The sequence below is a fragment of the Hydra viridissima genome, unplaced genomic scaffold (genome assembly GCF_058129835.1).
Source record: "Hydra viridissima isolate aposymbiotic clone 2 unplaced genomic scaffold, HvirCarnegie_v1 scaffold_9, whole genome shotgun sequence".
In the NCBI taxonomy this organism is placed as follows: domain Eukaryota; kingdom Metazoa; phylum Cnidaria; class Hydrozoa; order Anthoathecata; family Hydridae; genus Hydra; species Hydra viridissima.
This window is the reverse complement of record NW_028324308.1, coordinates 14,545,768-14,556,011: the sequence shown is the minus strand read 5'-3', so window position 1 is coordinate 14,556,011 and position 10,244 is coordinate 14,545,768. Positions and strand designations below refer to the sequence as shown.

Below are 10,244 nucleotides of genomic sequence, written 5' to 3'. Positions count from 1 at the left end.
ACTATCAATTATATAACTATCGGTTGCACCACGTCACAATTTTTTTTAAAAGTTTTGTTTATTGTAATTTTTTTACTGTTTATTAATCAGCTTTCAGTGCCGATTCCAATAATGAAAGTATTTGTTCCGTATCGTCGACCGTTTTAATTCTATCACTAACACTGTATATTTATACCCATCTTTGCCTCTTGCACAGTCCATAAAGAAGAAAGAAAACTATGATAACGAAAAATAACTTCTTGTTAAAATAAATTATCCTGAATTCAAGTGAGATGTTTCTGGTGATTTCAAGATGCATGCCTTTTTACTTGGCTTACAAGTAGAGCACGAAATGCATTCATGCTTTCTTTGCTTATGTAGCAGTACTTGGTTAACAAGTAGAGTACAAAATGTATTCATGCTTTCTTTGCTTATGTAACAGTAGAGCTGATGATAATCATAACAAGAAAATTGAAGTCGGAAAAACTGGGAAGAGCGATGACAAAAATTGAAAAAGAACCTTGGTATGCATTTTGTGATGAAGATTTTGGATTCCTAGGTAATCACAAGAACTCTAATTACAAACAACTGGTCGCAAGCTTACTGAGAATTTCAAGAAGTTGGGTTGTGGTGTACCTTTAAAAGGTTCATATTTTGCATTCTCACCTAGATTTCTTCCCTGAAAATTTAGGTGATAAAGAGCATGGTGAGAGATTTCATCACGATATTGCAATGATGAAAAAAAAAAATCGGATACTGATATGAGGAAAATTTATTCATGGTCTCTTCTATTCATAAATAATGCAAGAAGGGGAGATCGGGGCTAATTGTCTGCAGTTTTATCTTTTGAGCTCTGTGCATTTCTACGAGGATTTTTTTTTTTAAATATTGAACTGCAGTTTAAAAGAATATGAACTTGGAAAGGATGTTTAATTGTCAAAAATTGTAAAAATAATTTGCTTCTGGGTTACCTTTCTCTGATATTGTAAAGTCTACATGAGCAACATTCTTTATACTTTACACTAGACTTTCCATAGCAGCGCCTGGTTCTAGATTTCTATCAGTATTGTAGACAGGAACAAAACCATCTTCACTGTCATGGTTAACATTTAGTGGAAAATGTCATGTTTTTTTAAACCCCCCTATGATATTGTTTGGGATACATGCCAGTGAAAATGAATTATTCACAATGCCTGTTACATCGTAAACTATCATTATTGAACCAGAGTGCATTGTCATTTATGCATCACAAGCAGTGGTTGTGTCTTTTTTTAAAAGGAATAAATACACCGCGATCTAGGGGTTGCAGATTGTGGCTACAATTTTTTTTCTTTGAAGTAGCCTAATGCTTCATTGCGAAGTAGGAGTCATAATTGTCTAACAGTAATAGGACAGGTCTTTCTTTTGACTTTCTAGTATATTCGACAAAATGATGGGAAATCTGTAAAAACTAAACCTCAGTCATCCAACCAGAAGGGTTTACACAGCCTGCGCTTCGATTAGAAGCATCGTTTTAAAAATATTCTTTACTTTAAATTATAAAAAAATAGTGGAATAGAATTCCCGCTTGTAGAGAAAGCAACTGCGTGGCTTTTTTTTCTGTGTCACATATATAGGGTTGGGAATGCCGGGATCCCGAAATCTCTGAATTTCGCGGTTTTCTTTCAAATCGTTTTCGGTTGAACATTTTTAAATTAAAATTTCTTCGGATGAGATTTGACTATTTTCATATTGAAAATTCCTGAATTATTTTTTTTCGTTCGATTGCAATCGAATTCGAAATTCTTGCAATTAGTTTTTGAATGATTGGATTAGATTTATTATAATAATTGAAATTGGATTGTAATTACATTCTTAAAATTTGTTAGTGCTTAGACGTATTTATTCAAGCTTCTTACAATTTTTATCTCGAATAGACGTTATCTGTTTGTGACTATTTTATAATACTTTTTATAATACAAATAACCAGCAGTTTTAATTAAATTAAAACTGCTGGTTATTTGAACAGTAAATTTTTTTATAAATTATAATGGCTTCTTACATAGAATATGACCAAAAAATTAATTCTACTGTTTGGAAACATTTCTTACGAGAAGAAGAATGGCAGACAGCAATGTGTAAGTATATTGATTGCAAAAAGATTTTAAAAATTGGAGGTGGCTCAACGAAAGATCTCCATTTTACTTCTCCAATTTCGATCTCCAATTTTACTTTCCGTCTGTAAAATTAACCTCACACCAGCTATTATTTTAGCAAACACACGAGATGAACCACCAACAAAAAAACGTTAACCAATTATTTTCCGATATTGGAGCGAGAAGAAAAATCACTTCCTGCTACACTTGCACGATTAACAGCCTTGATGGGTTTCGTTTAACGTTATATGCCGTTCTAGTGATATGTGCAGGTCTTACAGCTACAGGATTCAAAAATTTACCCACAACAGTCTACACTGTGCGTAAAATAATTATAGATTACAGTAAAAAAAAGAACGAATTTTTTAATTACGGGAATAGCCGGCAAAAAAAAGCCTGAATTCGGTGTAGAAGAAAGCTTTTCTTTATCTTTTGATGATTGGATATCACTGCGTGACCGTTGCTATATGAATACTAATTTACATGCACAAAATTGTCAGTTCTGGAGCTTAGGCTTAATTCGTATAATAGGATCAATGTCTACAGATAACTGTATTGCGCTATTAGAACAAAAGGAAGCAAATAACTCTAATAAACGACTGTAAGAAAAGATGGAATAGTCTTTTGTCAATGCTTCAACGCGTCTCTTTATTAAAAAATTGTATACAAAAGGCATTTATAGACACAAGTCTACCGGAATGTGAATATTTGGCTTTATCTAATAATGAGATTAAAGCTGTATCTGCTATCATTAATGCGCTAGCCCCAGTAAAAGTGACAGTTAAGGCCTTTGGCCGTCGGGATGCTAATTTGTTTACAGCCGATGTTGCCATAACTTTTATGTTAAAAAAGTCTAAAGATGCTAACAACGTTATAATTCAAAAGTTGCATTTATCTCTCGTTCTTCGAATGCAACAAAAACGTACCGATGTAAGTGGGATCCTTCAGTATCTGCACATTTGTAGAACCAACGTTTAGTCCAAACTGAAATAGAGCTAGTAACAGTTCCATCTTCAATAAAATTTTGCTAATTAATAGTTGAGTTACTTGAAAGATTAGACGCTTCAAATCTAGCTACATCATTAACAGCTTATGAGTCTGAATCTGAAGTTGAACTTTCTGTTTCAAATGAGGCACTACTCGAAATTGTTTCTGATTCTTCTGACTCTCCATTTGAATCTATTTCTTTTGCTCTTGAAAAGAGCAAAAGAATAACAGATGAACTTAACAAAACTTTTAAAAAAAAAAGCACATTTGCCCAGCATACCATTTCGATGTGAGACGTTGTCGGTGAAAATTCAAAAGGAAATGCTGTTTGAAAATGGAGGAACACGTAGTGATTTTTTGCAAAGAGCGTATAACTTGTTGGAAGTGCTCTGCTTCTTTAAAATGTATCTTAAAAATAATCAAAAATAATTACATATGCATATTATATCTATAAAAACAGCGAACTCTTTATAATTTAATAGTTAAGTATGTATAATTTTAAAAAACCAAAGAATTTCCTAGTTTTTTCTAAACATACTTTAAATGTGTTATAAATTTTCTTAAAATTTAACAAATATAATTTAAAATCCTTAAAGAACAGGTATTTAAAAATCCTGGGATTAATCCCGGGATCCCGGGAATAGATAATGTAATCCCGAAATCCCAGGATTTTAAATACAACACGGGATAACAAACCCTTGTCACATGCCACATTAGAAATTAAAATAAGTAGAAAGAAATGTAGAATTTTTACAGGGTCGAACCATTTTCAACATAAATTTCTATTTTATGGTCTACAACATAAAAAAATAGAAAGTAATTCATTTACAGAGTGTTTAACTCCGTTCCAGGATCGAATATATCACAACAGAAGGTCTGGGGTCGAGTAATTCATGGTTGAAAGAAACCGCGTCACATTGGTAAATAAATAAAAATAGAATAGAATAAGACAATCGAATTTTTTATTGATAGAAACTATTTAAAATCGAAAATTATCATTGTTTGTTTGGGTAGAATTATTTACAGTGGGTTGCATAAATATTGTCAGTTGATTTTTAATATGATTCGTTTGTTTTTTTAAATTTTAAAGCAAGCAAAAAAGTTAATAATTTAAGTTGCTTTAAATTTTATTAACAGTGGTAATATAAACAAAATAAGAAAAAAACATTTTTCAAAAAAAAAAATATAACATACTTTTTTATGAGAAATATATGCAACTGTTAAAAAAAAACAAAACAAAAAAACAGAGCAAGAATATAGAGTAAAGATGCATTTTAGTATTTTGTATGCGCATCATGAATTGCGTTGTTCTAATAGATACGTGAAAGGAGTTGACATTTTTTCACAGATTTCCAGACTGGAAATTCCAGTTCTTAACTAAGAATTTTGCAAAAAGTGGACAATCGCATTAAAACGTGAGAAGTTTACTACATTAAAGCACTCGGTTCTTTGCAGCAATTTTTTTTTACTTATTTAAGTCTTTATTAAAACGAGTTTTCGAAGTATCTTTAATTTATTGTGAAATTTAGATGCTCTCAACATTCGTTTTTATTTTTTATTTTGCAAGTCGGATATAGCTCTTGCCCTTATTACAAATGGCGGATTAAATTTATAAACAAAAAAGCGGCTTCACTTTTCGTCCAATAAAATCCCTCAAGTTAGACATCTAGTATATGTTATATATCATTAGATTATGCTCTCTTTGACCAATCTCTTGTCTGTCCAGGCCCAAATGTTCTCGATGGGATTGAGATCTGGAGACGAGCTGGCTAAGGGATGACCGTAATGTTTTTCCGATCAAGCCACTTTTTAACTGAGATCGCAGTGTGAGCCGTTGCGCCATTGTGCTGAAAAATCCATTGTTGTTGTTTTCCTCAAAAAGCTCTGGCTGTTGGTAAAAGTTTTGTTTTCGAGGGTCTCTTTGTAGTTATACTAGTTAGTTCTGCCGTCATAAATGTTGTATGACCCTGGTCTTTTGTGGGAGAAGCATCCCCATATTCCCACTGATCCTCCTCCGCCTTGTATCCTTGGTACACATAAACGCTCTTTGAACTTTTCACCAACCAGCCTCTTAATGATTAATCTTAACTTGCGATTTATCACCTTAAAATTGGATTCGTTGCTGAAAATGACTTTGGCCCAGTCTTCTAAGGGCCTGTGAAGTCTTCCTCTACACCACTTTAATCTTTTTAGGCGATCTGAGACACACAAAAGTGGTTTCCGAGCAGCGACATAGCAATCTAAGCCTTTCTTATTTAGGCATCTTCTTACAGCCCATCTACTAATACTAACGTTACCTGGCGTATTTGTGAACCCTTCAGCAAGTTTGCGGTAAGAAATTTTAGGTTCTTGTCTAACCTTTCGATAGAGATAACTTTGGTCTCTTGAAGTTAACTTTAAAGGCCTTCCAAACCTTGCTAAATCTTTGACATCATTATGTAGCTCTTGGCTTTTCAACGTTGTTTGTACACATTTAAACGAAACATTGCAAATTCGAGCTATTTCTCGTTGGATTTTTATTTCATCTTTTAGCAGACCTACAATTTGCCATCATACATTGTCTGAAACAGCTTTTCTACCCATTTTTGTCTTTTTACTTTACCAAATAATTACCAATACGAATAACTCAACATATAAAAATGATGTCCTAATTTTTTTTTTGCAAGTTTATATAGTTTGAAAGAAATCAACCACCAAATTTTAGACCGTTCGGATAACATTTCGTTGAGATATTTCAACTTAAGTCGCTAAATTTTAACTGACTCTATATTTTCGCTACATTAGAAATACAAATATGTTCTAGTTGGATTAATATTTACTCAACACTAGTAAATCTAACGAGTTCAAGTTATATACCATTCGATAGAGAATCAATTAATTAACACATTTAATACACTTTTATACGTATTAACTAGTTGGTTTCAAAAATAATTTTGAAAAAGACATATATTTCGCATAAAAAAGTAGTGACTCTATATTTATGCAACCCACTGTACAATCGAATTTTTAGAGTGAAATTTTTAATAAAGTTGTTAAAACTTGTTTCAGTAGAATAATATATAATCTCAATCTAAAACTGATTCTTCTAGAATCGAATTTGTTAATTAAATGAAAATATTGTTGTATGCAATTAGTACAATAAAAAAAAAAAGAAAAAGGTTCTTAAATAAACACATTTGTAAAATCTGATGTCGCTCCCCCGAAAAATAGGACAGTGGTTTCTTGCATTACTTTGAATGGCATCAGCACATCGCTGACATAGGAAAAGGTGGTTGCAAGGGAAAGCAACGACTTTAAGGCGGTTAATGAGGCAAACAAACATTTTCGATTTGTCTTTCCACATGTTCATTTGATTAAGTTTCTTCATTGACTGGTTGTTCGAGAAAAATAAATTCTTCGGTTGTCTCATTCTATTCTATTTTTATTTGGTTACAGTAATGTAGCACATAAAAATAACAAACAGGATTTTATAAAATTCGCCTTTAGAAATATTCAATGTTAAGTCAATTGGCTGTTATAATAAGTTTTTGGGTTCGTCAAATCTTTAAAGATATTTAATTGTCTCATTCTATCCTAAATGTGTTTGATTCTAAAAAAATAGTTCATACTTTATCAATTATAAGGAGATTTTGACAATATGCTTCTACAGCATGGGCCCTTAAAATCCGCACTAACTTTGACGCCCTTATAAATTTTATTTCATTGGAATTATTGTTTTGAATAAAGGTTTTGGAATCTGTGATTCGTACGTAAACAAGTGATAAAATGAAAATTTTGATTTTATTAGGATGACTACCAAATATAAAATTGTCATTGAGCTTCATCTCTTAGGTTTTTCGCCCATGGACGGTTATTTCAAGACTTGGGATGGCTAAATGAACTGCATATAATATTTTAAGTCAATTTACAAATTTTGGTCGCATAAAGCGAAAACCAGGAAGTGGTAAAACAAAGATTGTGAGGACTTAAAGACTTATTAGAGCACTCAATGACCGAATCCAGCGTAATCCAATCCGATCTATGAGGAAGATGGCCTTGGGATTCTTTGTGAATGAGCACACAATTAGAAATATTGTTAAATATGACCTGAAGGCCAAGTCTAGAGCTAGATCCAAAAGGTACCTCATTACCGAAGAAGTTACCTCATTACCGAAGAAGTTATCTCATTACTGAAAAAATTAAGGCCAAACAGTTTAGAGAAGTAAGACAAAAAATTCAAGTTCAGGACAAAAAATTATGCTTCTGTGACGATGTTTGGAGTTGTGGCCTCCATTGGCCTTAAGATGCCTCTCTTTTTTTATCAATTTAGGGTTCAAAATCAATGCAGATGTATACTTTAAAATCTTGGAGACCATTTCCGGTCTAGATCACCTTTAACTTCTTACTCTGATGGAAAAATTGAGTACCAGTAGGTTGGGATTTGTCCTATACAACTAGAAAGACCCAGAAGTGACAGAAAAAACATACCGAATTTTAGAGAGTAAATTTTGTGGCCACCAAGTTCCTTAGATTCAAATTCTTTGAATTACAGTATATGGACAAATGTTGAGTCAAAGGCCTGTACATCTCCCCACAACAGTATTGCAGCTCTGATAGGCTCTGTCATCAAGCAGTGGAATGCCATGCCCAAGGAGTATGTTCTGAAGACATGTAACAGGTTCAGGCCACACATTGAGTAACCTATTCAAAATTCATGGCAAAATGACATAAAATAAGTTAATATTAAAATTATTTTCTTGTTTACTTGTTTTTACGACCTACTATTTTCAAAAAAAAGTGCGGATTTAGAGGGTTTAAAAGATTTAATACTGTATTTTAATGGATTTAATACTGTAGAAAATTCTATTCCAGCATTGGACGCCAAACTCACCAGCAATATAAAAAAATAGTTTTTCTTCTTTCTCCTTCGACATTTTTCCATTCCATTTTAAAATCAATTTTTGTAAATTAGGGCATACAATACAATGAAAACCTTCAGAATAAAAACTAAACATAGTTAATGTGACAATAATAAACCTTAAAATTTTCGGCGCAGCGTTTGAGATTAAAATAGATTTCGAACAAAAATGTTTCGATCCTGGCGCTTTTCAATCCATATGCCATTCGGTTGAAAATCTTTATACCCAATCCATTATATTATACAGCTTTCTTATACATTTTTGAAGCATAAAACATTTTATCCTGGATGACATTTAAATCCAACGATTGATGAACCCATTTAACATAACTGATCCTTCTTCTTCTTTCATTTCGCGTAAATATTCTCTGCATAGCTTCGATGAGTACTTAAGGATCTTTCTGAAATACAAAATCTTATCGAATTATCGAATTATCGAATTAAGTATAAAACACCACGATTTCCCTCTTTTTTTTAATTAGAGTTCCCTCAATTTTAGTTAAACCACCTGGTTATCCCCCAAAGTAACCTAAAATACAAAGTGATCCACCTTCACGTAACAGCGAGTGAAGTATTAAGTTTTATGTATTTATCCAAGTTTCCTTGTTACCGTTTTTGTTCTGACTTTAATATATATATACATAAAACTAAATAATTTATGCTAATTAGTGAAGTATTTTTACGTTTTATACAGAATACGCTATTACATTTGATTGGCTGTTAATTCTTTTTGACGTTTAGTGTGTAATAGAGAAGTAGCGAAGTAGTTATGCCTAAGTGCATGATGCTTATAAAAGTAACGTGACATTAGTTACAATCCCATTTGAGTTTTTAACTTGCATTGAAATATTTTTTTCGTTCATTGACATTCTTTTTAAATTTGCTGTCAAAAATTTGCTATTTTGTTAGAGGTAAGTTGATGCATTCGAGCTTCATAACACCTTATCCTTCAAAGCATCTTACCATTAAAATATGATGCACCAACCTCCACGAGGCTTTCATTTGGAACAAGATTTGAAACGTTTTCTATATTATTCATATTTTTAGAAGCTGCTCTATAAATACGTGATAGATGGGTTAAACTCAGAAGCATTTGCCATGAAGCATGTTCAATTTTAATTATGCTTAATGAATGTTTCTGTCCTTAGCATGTGGGTAAAATGTTTTCTATTTTATATGGATTTGATAAAGTATGTTTTTAAATGTTTTCTACTTTATATGAATTTGATATGGATTTGATAGATTTAAGAGTTTGAAACTTTATTTTTGCACGTATTTTAGATGAACAATAAATTTTTTTTGAGTAGCAATTATTTTTTGGCCATCCTTATTACATGTAAGCTCGGAAAATTATTGGGATTTCGAACTTTGACTTTACTTTGAACTAGAATCTAAGAATGCAACGTAAATTTTCAGTTGATATATTATGGAGATAAGACTTGAGGATGCGTTCTTAAATTTAGTTGTTGAGGCACTTTTATCTGTTATGCTTCAGTTTATTATGTTTGTTGGGATTGATCTGTTAGGTTCGTAACATCTAGAGCAGCATCTCTTTCGCCAGACATCCTAAGGCCTGAGGTAGGCGCCCATCAGAGCTCTTCTTTATAATAAGTTTCAACTAACAGTATTATATGGACTGTCTACCAGCTTCACTAAATGGTTTTAAAGAACTTGTACAAAAACATCTTCAATTACAGTAGTGATGTTTTTGATAAATTGGTTTTTTAGATTAAGGAATGAATTTCCGGCATAAAGATTGATGCTTTACCACTCAGATTCTACCCACCAGATTCTTTACCACTCTGACCGGGAATATAACATTCAATTTTTATCATAAAATTTTTTTTTATAAGAAACTAATGTAGTAAAGCATCTAATGTAATAAAACTTATTTTTTTCTGTTTTAGATAATAATATATTGTTTCTATTCGCTATTAGAGATACTTTAAAATGCTGAACTGTCCCAGCAAGCACACAACGTTGAAACAACGTTGAAATAACGTTGATCAACGTCGATCAGCGTTATTTCAACGTTGTTTCAACGTTGTGTGCTTGCTGGGGTATCTTACGACGATCGCATAAAAATCATCCAGAAAACAAGAAAATTGAAAATCTGAAGAAATCTTAAAGTAATTGAAATGCTGTTTCTCTTTTCGTTGGAAAGTTAAACTGGTGATAATCATTATATGACTTGTGAGCGGTGTTTAAGGATATATATAAATCCAAAATATTGCAAAATTCTATTA

At 32.0% G+C, this 10,244-nt stretch overlaps 1 long non-coding RNA gene across 1 annotated transcript; it reads left to right on the top strand.

Moving 5' to 3' along the window:
- LOC149884211 (uncharacterized) lies at positions 1 to 3,638 on the top strand. Its single transcript, XR_016456061.1, has 2 exons — positions 1 to 2,096; positions 2,233 to 3,638. It is a non-coding gene; the product is annotated as an uncharacterized LOC149884211 (long non-coding RNA).
- The last annotated feature ends 6,606 nt before the right edge of the window (positions 3,639 to 10,244 follow it).